This window comes from Tachysurus fulvidraco, chromosome 18, assembly GCF_022655615.1.
Source record: "Tachysurus fulvidraco isolate hzauxx_2018 chromosome 18, HZAU_PFXX_2.0, whole genome shotgun sequence".
NCBI classification, from domain to species: Eukaryota; Metazoa; Chordata; class Actinopteri; order Siluriformes; family Bagridae; genus Tachysurus; species Tachysurus fulvidraco.
This window is the reverse complement of record NC_062535.1, coordinates 3,325,062-3,340,566: the sequence shown is the minus strand read 5'-3', so window position 1 is coordinate 3,340,566 and position 15,505 is coordinate 3,325,062. Positions and strand designations below refer to the sequence as shown.

Here is a 15,505-nt window from a genome sequence, read left to right as displayed (position 1 = left end):
TGTTAATAAAAAGTAATATATTTAATAATGTTACAGTGATGAAAATCTAATTCTAAAATGGAGGATCTAATTGTATTAGTTATTTTTCTTGATTTTTGTTTTTAGTTTTTTGTTAAAATTCCTTTATTGGCACAAAAGGCAAAAATCTAATGTAGTAATGAATGAGCTCTTAATTGTGTTAACTGCATGTTTGGTTGTTTTTTTCTTTTTCTTTCAGAAAATAAAGTTAATAATAAAGTTCTTTTACTGACTTAAGAATCAGCAAAAAATTAATGAAGTCATGAATGATCTAATCATTGTGTAAATTTTTATTTTCAGAAAAAACACAAACACGAATAAATATGTATATATTAATGTTACAAAGAGCTGGTAAAATGCTCAGACCTACTGCAGAGAGAATTACACCGATCTGGTCAGTGTGAGGAACCAAACTGAGAATGACGAGATCTGGAGTGTGGTTAATGTTTCAGTCAGTTCAGGTGTTTGGATCGGTCTGTTTAATGACTCCTGGAAGTGGTCAGATCAGAGTAACTACACATTCAGATACTGGAGATCTGACAAACCTAGTGGAAGTTTGATCTGTGCTGCAGTGTCTGAGTCTGAGCAACGTTACTGGACTGATGTGGACTGCACAGAAAAACTCCCGTTCATCTGCCATGAGAGTAAGTTAAATGATGCGGATTCGTGTTTCATTTATTAGATTCCTGATGCTGTTTTGTATTATCATGAACTCTATAAAATACAGTTTGTTGTATAAATACAATCACAAATGGATATGAGAGAGATAATTAAACCTTTTTTTTATAAAATTTGGAGAAAAAATATTTATATTAACAATATTTTCAGGATATTATATCCAGAATCCTGTTTAAATCTTTGGCTAAATAAAAGATGAAAAAACAATTGGGTTGTAAATGTTCACCTTAGCTTTTATTGAATGCTGCCTCTTTAATCCAGATAAAGTGGTCCTGATTAAGGAGAATCTGACCTGGTGGAAAGCTCTGACATACTGCAGGAACCATCATCATGACTTGGTGTCAGTGCGCACCGAGGAGATGCAGCTCTGGGTGAAGGAAGTGACTCAAAACACCTCCACTGAACACGTGTGGCTCGGCCTGCGTCACGACTGCGCCCAGCGTGTCTGGTTCTGGGTTGTTGGATCAATAATCTGCTATCAGGGCTGGGCACCAGGGAATGGGACCTGGAATGAAGACTGTAGTCATGAGAAGAGAAGCAGAGCAGTGCAGTCTGGAGGAGAGCAGAAGTGGATCGAGCTGCCTGAGAGCCAGAAGCTCAACTTCATCTGCTCTACCTATGATGATTAGTCACAGTGTTTTTGTATGCTTGTGTTTTACTGCGCTTCATTGATATCGCATTTAAAATTGTTTAAAGATTTGTTTTATTAAACATGAAGACTGAAGACAAGTTGTGGTCCATCATCTGTGTCCAGCATCAGCTGATCTACAGTAATGTCTCATTTATACTCTTCTACACATTATGATTATTATTATTATTATTATTATTATCATTATTACTGACGGTTTTTGTTAATAATGGGGTTTCTGGGTAATGTAGGTGAAATCTATTAACCTGATGTTTAAACTACAGTGTGTTGGTTTGCATATTTTACTGTTTTATGTCTGCTTTGTAAGAATAAAGAACTAAATCATATTCAGTTCATTTACACCTATGCAGGAAGTTTAGAACACCAAGCCATGTAAACATGTTAAAATCATCATTATTCTTTTTTATGTTTTATATATATATATATATATATATATATATATATATATATATATATATATATATATATATATATATATATATATATATTCTATACCTGGGATTTCTGAGCACTTGTTTCTTTAATGTGTAAGGATATGGGTGATAATAACTGCTGCCTGTTTCCTATCAAATAAAAGTACATTTCAAGTTTGTGTTTTAGTGTATCTCTGTGTTTTGTGTTCCACATCACAAACATACATCACAAACATACAGGGCTAAAAGTTAGGGTAAGGTTTAAATTTGTCATCAAACTAAATCCACTTTCACTAAACAGAAGTGTAGATTTAGTGAAGAAGAATTACCCTTTTGTTACAGCAATACCTGCATTTCCCCTCCAGCCCACCAGAGGAAACCTTGTGTTATTGTTTAATGCAAATTATTGTCAGTGTTTTCCTTGCATTACCTTGTGGTTCCATTGCTTGTCTTGCTGTATTTTGCCCTTGTTCAATTTGTTTATTTTATTGTGTTTGGATTTGTTTGTCAGATTTGTTTGCCACTCTTTTGCTCTCTGATTTTCGGAATTTCTTGCCTGTTTTTTGACTTTCCCTTTGCCTACTGTTTTGGAATGTTTGCCTTCTCATTAAATCTCTGCATACAGATTCAGCATCTGCTGTTCCCGGCCCATCATTACATCCATGCACAACTCTGGTTCAGTCAACAGCACAGTGTAAAGTGTTACAACTGCAGCTACTTTGACAAAGTACCAACAGCACAAAAGAAGTACAATAAATATAGAAATGTCCAAAGCTACACAGAGGTGAAGTATAATTGTTATGACCTTTTAAAAGTTGTCTAGGGTAAGGAGTAACATTTATGGTTGTGGTAATTTTTGTGGGTGTAGTAAGCAAAAAGAAGAATGCAGGGACATGAAATAACAATAAAATGTGTGCTTGATTATATACCAGGCGAGAAAGGTAAATGGACAACAAAATATAAAAATATAAACCCAAGAGAAAATGAGATATTAGTGATGCCAAAGTAAATAAAATAAAGTCTTCATCGCAGAGTGCCTATACTTCCCTACTCTAAGCTATTAAACAGAAACATACAGGTGGTGGCGTACACTCTTACCTAATGTATTTAACGTCGAGTTACCTACGTGTGGTACAATGGAAGTCGCACGACATCTTACCAGTCCCACTTCCTCTGTTATAACAAAATAAACAAAAGTAGTTAAAGCTCCTAAGACTCAGAGAGGAACCACGACTCCAATATTAACCTCCTAAGACCTGAGCTTTGGTTTGGCCTTGCATTTTAGTTGCAGTGATGTCCACGTATGTGGACACAAGGTCGTCGGAGGTTATGGTAAAACCACTGCTGCTATACATGTAATTAATGATATAGTCAAAGCACTTGATGATAAGAAACACTGTGTGTCTATGTTAACCTGTTCATGCACACGAACGATCGGACGAAATTGTATACAAAACAAAAAGTGATACAGCTCCCACATACTTTAACACACAGGGGTGAGCCTGGTCTCATTGGAAAGAAGTGATTCTCTACTTTCAGATACAAGTGTCAGATTGATTCTAGGCCTTACTGACACAAAGTTACAGAGGCTAGAATGGAAAATTTAGATTTTTGCCTGAGGTTTTTAATTTATCTTATTTCTCTGGAACATTTTAGGTAACATTTAACACCTGAGGGTCATAGCCACATGTCTTGGCTTTCACCCAAAAAAAAATCAAGTCAAAAGACCCAAAAATGGCTTCAATAAAACTATTTTTCTACGGACATGTCCATCCGGTCATGTGTTTCTTGTTTACTTGTTTACTGTATAACTTTGAATTAAAAGACTGCATGCTCAGTTTAAAAGGCCTAAAACAAACACAGCCTCTCTCTCTACTATTCTGTTGTGTAAAAAGGCCTGTAACCTGACACCCTGAGCTGTGAGAGTGTGAAAAGGTCGAGGATTGCGCAATAAACCCATCGCTCACGATTTTCGTGCAGAAGCCAGCATTAGAGAGGCGGGTCGTGGCATACCGTTGGAATCGTCTGCTTATTGGCTAAAGAGCTGTATAGGTCCCGGCCAATTTCATTGCTATTGGAAGGAGTAATTGTCAGTCAAGCGAGGGTTCCCAAAAATGATGTCTGACCTCATTGGCTTCTCAGCCGTCTATCTCTGCAATACAAGCACCGATTGGCTCAAGTGAGGGCTTGTTTGATTCGTTACGCCCCGGGCTATAAATATGACGTAATTTAGAATTTTTGAATACCCCAATGAGAAGTTAGAGCCGAAACAAAGATGGTGGTGCACCACTGTTTCCAATTTTTCGGAATATTTGATATTAGTGGATTTTTGTGGAATATTTGTTTTGGAATATATTACCCCAGTGAAGAAAGGGATGCGTCTAAAGGTAAGGAAAAACTGGTCTAGCGCTACCTAGGTCAGTTTTCTCCAAAAAAAATTTTCTAAGAGTATGACGGCTATGAATCCTATTATGCTTTGTGCGTGGGTTAAAAAAATATTGAAAGTATAAACTTTACTTGAAACATAAGTTTTTTCGTGTTTTTAGAGGATTTAATGCTTAAAAGTTACAATGAAATTATGAGCTTCAGCCCCTAGTGGTAGTGTTCCACAGGTGGAACGGTGTATGATTTGTCCAAAGCATTTGACACTGTTGACCATAGTATATTAATGCAGAGACTGATCAGTATAGGTATATCTCAGCACTCTGTGGGCTGGTTTATTAACTACCTCGATGATAGGACTCAAGCTACGCAAGTTGATGGCCTAACGTCAAAATATTTATCAATCTGTAAAGGGGTCCCGCAAGGCTCCATTTTAGGGCCACTTTTATTCACTATTTAAATAAACTGTCTAGGCGAAAATGTTCAACATGCATCTTTCTATTTTTATGCAGAAGATACGGTCATTTATTCTTGTGCAGCTACCATTAGGAAGGTGTATGAATGCTTGTGTAGCAGAGTGAATGAGACTAATTGATTGCTGGGTCACGTGATCAGTGAATGAATTATATAAAGGCTGGTTTTGGGTTACCTGGCTATGTGTCATTGCTGGCACCGCCCTCTCGTGGGACCCCATTCATGGCTTTCCCCAGGTATGTGTGTGTGTGTAACCGCATGTTAACTTGTCCAGCAAACTTTATGTGTGTGCTTGCTCATGTGCTCTGTTTACCACTATAGGACAATATTGTCCCGCTGTTGTTAGCGTGGGCTGTCTGCTATCTCAATGCGGGTTGGCATCCAGTTTGTGAACCAAAAAGATGATTGCGTTTAGTGAGAGTTATTACTGCTAATTGCCGGTACGTATTATTTTGGTCCCTGTTTGTTGCGATTTATTTAATAACATTTATTTAATAAATAATAACATTTTTTAACAATAATTTATTTTTAATAACATACTGTTACATGCTCAGCAGGTTGATCTGGTTGTCCAACCACTTTCTGGGGGATGAGGGGGTTACGTCCATGGGTATGACTGCGCTGCTGTTTTGCCTCTGAGAATACTGTTGTGGGTCACTTTGACTCCAACTCGGTACAACGGGGCTTCACGCCATGTACCGGTATTTTAGTCGGCAGCTCTGTGTTTGTTTTACGTCAACTTTTCCCTCTACTGAGGCATAGTTACTTAGTTACTAGGCTAAGTAACTGTGAGTCACTTAGTCGATGTCTTAGTTTTGTTGGTTTTATTTGTTGCTACTTGTCTCAGCACTCCTCTCTTTGTATTTTGTTTGTTTTCTTTGATGTATGTGATTGAATATCACCATTAGTTTGTTCTGGGTCCTGCTAGAACTGAAACATGCACAATTAAATCTGCATGTATAAAAACTGAATTAGTGAGAGTAAATCTAGTAAATCTGCATGCCCCAACTATCGTTAATCGATACCATCTCATACTGTCAATAAGTACAGTGATGCCTCGAGATACGAGTTTAATTCGTTCCGTGACTTTGCTCGTATCTCAAATTGCTGAAAACAATTTTCACCGTTTAAATGAATTGAAATCCGTTCCAGCTCGCAAAATTCCACTCCAGTTGTTTTGAATATGAAACATGTACAGTACCTGTATCCATAAATGACAAATAATGTATAAAAATGTTAAATGTTAATGTTTAATGTTAAAAAAATAAACTAGTTTCACTTTACGGAAGATGCGCACGGGGGTTGAGGGAGGATAAAACAGGCGGAGGAGGAGGAATTTTGTCTTGTACGAACACTTTCACTTTCATTCACTTACTCGCTACTGTACACTCTTAATGCTACTTTACACTTAAATGGAACTTAACTAAACTTCACTAAAATTAATGAAATTAAATCAAGCATCGCGTTAGTTCTGGCAGGCCACTGTCACAATTTCTATAAACGGGGAAATTTATACCCAAAATATAGCACACAGGTTCGTTACCACTGAATGCAGGAGACGTGGATATAAATACAAAATACTTTTATTCCACAATACTAGTTAAAATAATAAAATCTGTTGACCAAACAGAGACAAGAAATAAAGAAAAACAAGAAACTTTCTGGCTGAGGCTTACCAGTAGGGCAGCTAGCTGAACAGTGAGTATCCTAAGACACACTACTCACAAACAAAAACACTCACACCACACCCACTCTAAGTGAAGGAGACGCAGATATCAATGGCAAAAACACACTGTGAGAAACACCACCACAGGGCCAAGACAGCTAGCCTCCCTAACTGGGGCCTTCAGCTCCTGAAATAAACAAAAAAATAAAAATAAAAACAAAACACAATTAGTTCAACTCAAATTCAACCCAACAACTCGCGTTAGAATAAGTTCACACCATAAAGGGGAACACAATGGACAATTTACTGGCCACAAGGGTCAGACAGAAAGATGTAAATACTAGGTTCGTGCCAAAAAGCTCAAACCTAGACATGCCATGGAGCAGCAAGTGGTTAAAAGAGAAGAACAAAACCAAGAGAAGAAATAAAGCAAACAGAACACGCGAAGACAACAGTCTTCAAATTAAAGCACATTAAATACATAAAAACAAGTTAACAAATGGACAAAAACTTAAAGCTAAAAGGAGCCTTCAACACAGAAAACTCAAATCAACATTAAACAAAACAAACACGCTGCTGGTGGCAATATAACAACCGGTGAAGTTAAGCAGGCACCGTTAACGGCACCTCTCACTTAAATGACGGCTCGGACTGACCACACTTCACCTAAGCCACAACATGAGCGTGACAAACAAAAACAAAACCACAAAGTAATGAATACAAACGGTCACAATCGTAAAAATAGCAGCAGAACAAACAGTACAGTCTTAATGTGGTCTAAGGAGCATTTGCCCTTCTGTCCACAGCAACGATGTGCTTACGAACAGATGCACTAAAATAAACAAAAGTTAATAAAATCAATCGTCAAAAACACCACCCCAATAATGCTCAAAAGGACTAGATATACAAATGGGTTCAGTTACTCACAGCTTTATCCGTAATCACCGAACTGCAACTATGCAGGTGATCCAGAGCACACACAACCTGGAGTGAAGGACAGCCTGTAGCCAACAGCAACGTCATACCAATCGGGACCATAACCTGGCTATAAACAAATACACCTTAGATAGTGCACAGATGCTAGCAGCAAAGTTAGCCATACAGGTGGATACATACCTCCCGCAATCTGCGCGCACACACCCACACACAATGGTTGTATGATGTGTAGGGATTTTGGCTCGCGAAGCAAGGTAAATATTTATAAGTAATTGTAATGTGTTATAGTGACTCTAAATATCTTAACCTAAGTTGAAATTAACGGTAATGGAATTAACGTTACACTTATTTGGTCTGTTGACGAAGATGAAAATAAAGTAAAACAAAGAAATTAAAATTGGGGAAAGGGAGGAAGAGACTGGAAAGAGAAAATTAGAGAAAGGAAGGAAAGGAATGGCAAGCATAGACTCAAAAATTAATCACACCCTAACTGGGAAATCGTCACAGAAACTTAAATTCACCTTATGATTCAATGAAAGATTCCTACTTAAAATTATGCATCTAAATTGCATTGGTTTGCGGCACAAGAATCTGGATGTAACGGAGAAATCTCAGTCAGAATGGGGTCAGGCGTTCTTCCTGGAGGTTCTGGAGAGTGGAGCTTGCCGGAAGTTCTATGAAGGAAGATGGAGTCGTCTCTAAGCTGTTCCGAAAGTCTTACCACGGATTAGTGGTGTTTGTGACAATTTAAAGGTCGCGAACTCCACCCATCTTTGGGGAGATGACCAAAACTTCGGTCAGGATTTTGGAGGGAAAAACTCCCTTTGTTTCAGGTGTCTGTGGGCGTGGTTTAGCTATCAAACTTTTAGATGACTTTAAAGTTTGATCCAGGGTGTATTAAGATGGTATGGCGCCTTTCGTGCTCAAATAAAATACACCAGTGCTTGAAAAATGAGTAACCGATAATTTTGTGGTCATTTGGATACTAAACATGAAGGGTAATGACGGTATGAAGGCAGCAGTACATTACATACACAGATCAGTAATCGAAGGGTGACTGATGTTAATACGATATTGTGTTCTTATAAAGGCAAATAAACAAAAATGAAACATAAAACAAGATGCACTTTCATTAGGGAAATAAAAAGAAAATGATAGCTTCGTATACATTCTGACATCAGACCTTAAAGGGGCATACGGCATTAGAACAGGTATACATTAACATGCCATGATCAGTAAGATATGATGATAGAGTATAACTGATTTTAAAATACAATGTTGTTTTCTGACACATGAATAAAATACACCCTTGTCAGAAAATTAAGGAGCAAATAATTTTAAGTCAGTTTTAACAATTTTAAGCCTTAAAAGAAGAAACACATTACAAAAAGGGTTATAAGAATGAGAACCTTAGAGTACCTTATCTTCGGGTTTTATTAGTAAAAGGAATGTCTCATTGTGTTGTGTGTGTGTGTGTGTGTGTGTGTGTGTGTTTTATGTTTGCGGGCCCCTAATAAGCCGCATGGGGTTATCTGGTCTTTGTGGAGGCTCAAGACATTCTGGAGCCAGTTGTGGGTGTGTGACGCTGTGGAGTGTAGCCCTCAATAAAATCGTAAAACTGAGTGGTCATCGGTTAATTGAGGAGTAGATGTTGAAATTTAGGGTGCCTGGGACATGAAATCTAAAATGACCGGTACCAGACGCTACAGATGCGTACCCAGGTGACAAACTACGCCATAAATACACCCGGAGTAGCAGCCAATAGGCTGTCACACCTGTCATTCACGTGAAAACCGCATTTAATAGGGCAGTACCTAGAATGCCCTATTACAATCTACCCCTAGATCTTGCATCGTCGACCAGGCGATGGACACAACCCCACAATGGCCAGGGAATGACTTAGTGCCAGGGCCTGAAAAGGGCAGAAACAGCATTAGATGCCGGAGCTACCATGGAAATACCCCCCCTCCCTGCTTCCACTGCCCGAGGGAGGTGGTGTCAATTGGAATGATGACCCGCATTAGCTCGCCTCGTCCGCCGCAAGGCAACCCCACTATTACCAGGCTGATCTACCGGTGAGGGTTCCCTTACTGACTATAAATCTGGAGACCCCACACCAGGTAGTCCAGGAACCGCTGGAGCTGTAAAGTCAAGATTTTCAGTTAGGCATCGAGGAACAAGGTCAGGTGGAGGCACTGGGTCCCTTAGTGTTAGCCCACCAACACCCTGTGGAGTTTCAGGTACCAAAACCCACAGATCAACCTCCTCAAATGGGGAGCCCTCCGATGATGGTACCTTGACTACAACAGGATCATCTGCAGGAATAACAGCAGGTTACTCTCTTCATATACGGGTCTTCAACAAAGAGCGGAGAACCCATTTTACCTTACTCAAATTATCTACTGGCGCAATGGTGTACACTGACCCTCCTGCCAGAGGTGCTCTCACTACCTGATACACCACTGGGCTCCACAGGTCCTGGATCTTATGGCGCCCTCTCACGCCATAATCGTGGAGATAAACCAACTGACCCTCCCCCAATGGTGTATCACGTACCTGCAGGTCATGCTGCTTCCTGCGATGCTCGGCCGTCAACTGCAAATGTCCCTCAAAAGCCACCTGTAACCTGGTTTGGTGCTCCAACACCCACTCATTCACACCACCAGACAACATCTCCTGGCTTCTACCCAACAGAAAATCTATAGGGAGCCTTGGCTCTTGCCCAAACATCAGAAAATAAGGTGACTCACCGGTCGCTTGATGGGGGGTAGTATTATAGCAGAAGATTACCTGTGGGAGAGCAGAGACCCAATCTGCCTTTCGAGAGAGCGGTAGAGTGCACAGGAGATTATGCAGCGTCCTGTTAAAACGTTCACACTGCCCATTACCTGCTGGATGGTATGGGGTAGTGCGGGATTTCTCAATCTGATAGAGACTACAGAGCTGTTGTATTAAAGAGGACTCAAAGCTGCGGCCCTGATCAGAATGAATGCGTCCAGGGACACCAAACTTATAGAACCACTCCACCACCAACGTGCGAGCCACTGTCTCAGGACACTGATCCCGAGGAGGGACCGCCAGGGTGTATTTTCTAAAGACATCGGTCATTACCAAAACATTTTCCAATCCTGAGCGAGATGGTTCCAGCAGTGTAAAATCAATGACCTGACACCTTTCACACTCCCGACACCATTGAGCTACATCGGATGTTAGTCCTGGCCAATAGTAACGCTGTCGTACTAGCTCGGTGGTCCGTTCGACCCCTTGGTGCCCATGTCCCTGGTGCACTTGAGTCAAAACTTCCTTACGCAAGACAGCTGGTAGAACTACCTGGAGAATCTCTTCACCACCATTAGAAGGAAACACACTGAAATGCAGAACCCCTTACTTATCCAGCAACCGATCCCATTGCCGCAGTAAGACTAGCGAGGCTTTGGACAGCTGGTGTCGCTCTTCAAAACTGGGGAGTGTTCCTAGTCTCCAGAACACCAAAATCTCCCCAATCACCGGATCTGCCTCCTGCAATGCCTTCATCTCACCCACCAGATAGGCTGTCGCACCTGTCATTCAGGTTAAAACTGTGTTTTACCTAGACTGCCCTACTACAAGAGCACACGTGGTTGTTGGAGATCTTTGTTTCGGCTGCGGCGGCTCGGATGCTCGTATCTCAAAAATTTGCTCGTATATCAAGACAAAAATTTGGTCGAATCACAGCTCGTATCTCAAAAAAAAATACTTGTGTTGGGTGGGTCGTCTTTGAGGGGGAGGAATAATTGCTGTACCTTTTTGAGGGTGGCTTGTTCACTGTGTGCTGTTTGTGTACCTTCCACATGTGTGAGTTGTGTGGCTTGACACTGTGCTGTAGCTGGGTCATGTGTTATCTCGTCTTGCTCTGGAAAGGCCTCGTCATTTCAAGTATATGTTGTGTGCTGTCAATTTGATTTCATGTTTAGTGACTGAAGATTTGACATTTTCTTTAGAGAATTGTAATCCTGCACAACTGTACAAATAAAGATTTATTGTGTTATTCTCGTGCCCTCGTCTCTTGCTCATCATTAGGTAACGAACCTGTGTCCTTTTGGGACTGTTCCCCTCATAAGGGGGGGCATAGTCAAATGTTGTGCCCCTAGGGGCCTTTTGTGGCATTTTATAATTCTTTATATATAGCATTGTTAGACTCTTTCCCCTACCACTCTGCTACACTACGATCCCACAATTCCATCTGGTGACATACAGGAATAGAACCTAAGCAATCAAGAAAATACAGTAAAAAAGAATATGGGGACATACAGCCATGTCTGACATCACAAGCTCTCACTTTACATTGCTTGTACTTTACATGTCCAAAGATTGTGGAGCTCAGATTGTACTTTATAGCCATCAAAGAACACAAGTTTTTAGTCGGTTTGTCTGTAAACACAAACAGCTTGCACAAACAAAGCTATCCTTTATTTAAATTAATTCCAAATAAGAAACACATCCACTTAATCAGAAAAGTACATGAGAAACTTGACGGGTATGTATAGCTGATGTTTATTCATATATACACTTGAACATACAGTGTAATTTTGTAAATGTCTTTAAATAGCTTTTATGTTACTTGTAAATATGGTTGGTCTCATTTAACAACCTGCTCCTGCTCCCAGGTCAGTGTGCATGCAATGATTGTGTGTTTTGTGTGGGTGTGTGTTGAGGGAGAGAGAGAGAGAGAGAGAGAGAGAGAGAGAGAGAGAGAGAGAGAGAGAGAGAGAGAGAGTGAGTGAGTGAGAGAGAGAGAGAGAGAGAGAGACTAGTGATTTTGATTTCAACATGGTAAATAAAAAAAATGCTATGTTAAAATATCCACTGGAAACCAAGTCCAAGCAAAAACAGACTGTTCACATACAGCAAGTTTTTAAAAGACGCAATTGCTGTCACTACTTACTCCACTGACAAAAAATTGCAGGATAAAAATTTTTTATTGATAAAAATTTTACATTGAGGTAAAATGTAAGGCTGTCTGCCAAATGCTTTAAATGAACTGTATTATTATAATTAATTCCTGTATTTCTAGATGAACTGCTTTACTATTGGTTAAGTAACAAGGCATTTATTTTAGGTTTTATTTTGCATTGTTTTGGCAAAATATTATATAATGTGTTGGATCCTGGTTTAAATGTTGACTTCCAATGTTAATGTCATTGTTGTTGAGCCTATTTGGTGCTATATTTTAGAATTTGAACATTAACTGAAGCTTGTATAGGATTTTATGCATTGCATATATGACATATAGACAATTGCATGAATAGGTGTAACTGTTTCTACTAAGGTGGCTGTTGCAATCATTTGCAATCATGCAAATCTCATTCAGCGTTTAGAGCCTGCAGGTCCAAAGTTGTACACAGACCCAGTATTTATATATATATACAACAATATACCAGATGTAAAAGCTGGAGTCTTGATATGAGAGGGGAACATAAACTAAGGTCCCTTTCCTTAGAAGCGAGAGCAATTTCTCTTGGAGAAACGTGGTTAGGTGTTTGCCAACAACCGTGGGTAATACACCCTGAAACGGAGAATAGGAGGTGAAGATCCTGTAACCTTTTTCTACAGTATCTACGACCCACTTAGAAGTTTCCATGCTATCAGATTGTCTACAAAAGATGTCAACATCATGCTGATCTCCCTAATACCCTGCAGGTGCTGATCCAGGAGACAAGAAAAGAGAGTAAAGGCAGACCTTACTGACCTCCAAAATGCCAGAGACGGCAAAGAGGAGGGGGAAGTCGCTCCTAGGAATCGAAGCCCTCGGGCATCAGGATTTCTTTTTTTGCTTACGTGACAGGCCTTGGTCTGGGCATGCTGATAGGCCTCCATAGACTTTGATGGGTGAGCTCGGGCTGCAACACTCGCTCTGACCAGGAAAGGTCAGAGGGGGGGCTGGTTGTGGCTGGAAGAAGGCCCAGGCTGCTCATTCTGACGATGGATAAATTCCCTGAATGCTGTTGATGACAGTACTCACTGCTTCCACGATCAGGCAAAATCGGGCATCCAGGAGAATGGATCTATCTCTGTCCTTAATCTCTGTTCAATTAAGCCACAGGTGCCTCTTTGTGACAAAAAATACAGCCATGGAGTGCGAGATCTTTGGCTCGGTGGAACTCAGATATTGCATTGAGGTTCAATCACCACCAGAGTTAAGATCTTTTAGCAGGTCAGCCTTGTAGGCCTGCAAGACCACCATGTTGTGCAGGGGCACATTGGCTTGTCCTGCTTCCATGTAGGCCTTCAACATAATGGCTTAGGTGACTCTACATGGCTTAGAAGGGAGCACAGGCTTCCTCCATGTGGGCAATGTAGGGGAGAGACACTAGTCATGGCTGCACACCCATGGCCCTACAATAGTCAAATAATTAGAAGTGCAGAATAGGGATTCCCCAAAATGCTGATATCTCACTGTTGATGTCTCCCTGGAATACCATGACCTGGGGGAGGTGTTCAGCAGGGAACAAGACACCCAAATGCCACCACACATATCATGGGATTGTACTATCAATCTATTACCGAACACCTCCCTTTCTAAAAGCAGAATATTCTTACTGTCTATCTCAGAGACCCAGGCTTTGGAAAAATTACAAAGATGAACCACTGGCGAGAGAGAGTCAAGTGGAAAACCACATTCCACACTACCAGGGGACACTTTGTCATACTATGTAGACTTAACAAAATGCCTGCTGTATTTCAAGCTTTTGTTAACACAAAACTCGAGACCTTGAAGTGCCCACTGTATTGATCAGGCTGATACATTAGCTCTATGTCAAGGGGAACAATGCCGATATCATCATAGCTCCTTTACGTTTAACGTGTTTCATCACTCTACAGCACCTTATTCCAAAATGAAGCTGATTTGTCCAAATGTGCGTTTTCAAACCTCAAGCGACTCTGTTTGTGGCGTGTGTGCAGAAAAGGCTTCTTTTGCATCACTCTCCCGTACAGCTTTACCTTGTGCAAAGTGTGCTGAATTGTTGAACGATGCACAAGTGATGCCATCTGCAGCACGTTGATGTTGTAGGTCTTTGGAGGTGGACTGTGGGCTGTTTTTGACCGTTCTCTCCATCCTTCGCTTTTGCCTCTACAACATGGCCTACCACTTCTGGCCTTAACAAGAACTGTGCCTGTGGTCTTTCATTTCGTCACTATGTTCCTTACAGTGGACACTGACAGCTTATAGCTCTGCGATAACTTTGTGTACCCTTCCCCTAAACCATAACGTTGAACAATCTTTGTTTTCAGGTCATTTGAGAGTTGTTTTGAGGCCTCCATGTTGCCACTCTTCAGAGGAGAGTCAAAGGGAACAACAATGATGACTACATTAAATACCTTTTCTCATGATAGGATGCACCTGTCTATGAAGTTAAAGGCTTAAGGAGCCACTGAACCAATTATGTGTTCCAATTAATCAGTGCTAAGTATTTACAAGTATTCAAATCAACAAAATGACAAGGGTGCCCAAATTTATGCACCTGTCTAATTTTTTTTTTGATGCATATTGCACATTTTCTGTTCATACAATAAACCTCATTTCACTACTGAAATATTACTTTAGTGTCCTTCAGTTAGTTGACAGATCAAAATATTTATAAAGACCCAAAATATTTATAAATGAAAATGATGGAGATTTTCAGGGGGTTCCTAAACTTTTGCAAACAACTTTATAATAAGAATTAGAACTAAGTTCACATTCTACATTCTTTAAATACAGCTCTTTCTGTTCACCTGTCTTTTGTTTATCCAAAGTCATGGAAAAACCTTGCAGCATTTTTTCTGTAAATACGAACATCTCACACGGATATATTAAAATATGTTCCAGATAAAAACACATAACAGTGTCACTGCAACAGCAAAACTCTGATGAACAGCAGATACTGAGATTACATCTGTACCTAAGGGAATATGTAAAGTGATGGGTGGGATTGAAAGAGGACAGTAATACTGTATAATAAGAGGTTTGTTAGGTTCAGGTGCACAAAGTGAGGTGAAGAACAGAACAACACTCATAACACACACCCTGTGTGGAGTACATGACATACATGAGGTACGGATATCTATTTATTAATGTATTTATTGATATTTAGATATTAATTTTCTAATGTATTATTGTTTCTATAGTAACAGCTCTAACAGGGACATTTATGAAAGACATCTTATCTGTCTGTGTTTGGTAGTTGAGTTGTGAATTAAGTTGGTGAATTAATAACTTTACTACAGTGATATAACTGATAACAGAACATAGAAAGAGTCAGATTGTTA

At 40.0% G+C, this 15,505-nt stretch overlaps 1 pseudogene; it reads left to right on the top strand.

Annotated features, from left to right (window-relative positions):
• Positions 1 to 349: 349 nt before the first annotated feature.
• Positions 350 to 1,731, top strand: LOC113648708 (annotated as a pseudogene).
• Positions 1,732 to 15,505: the final 13,774 nt, after the last annotated feature.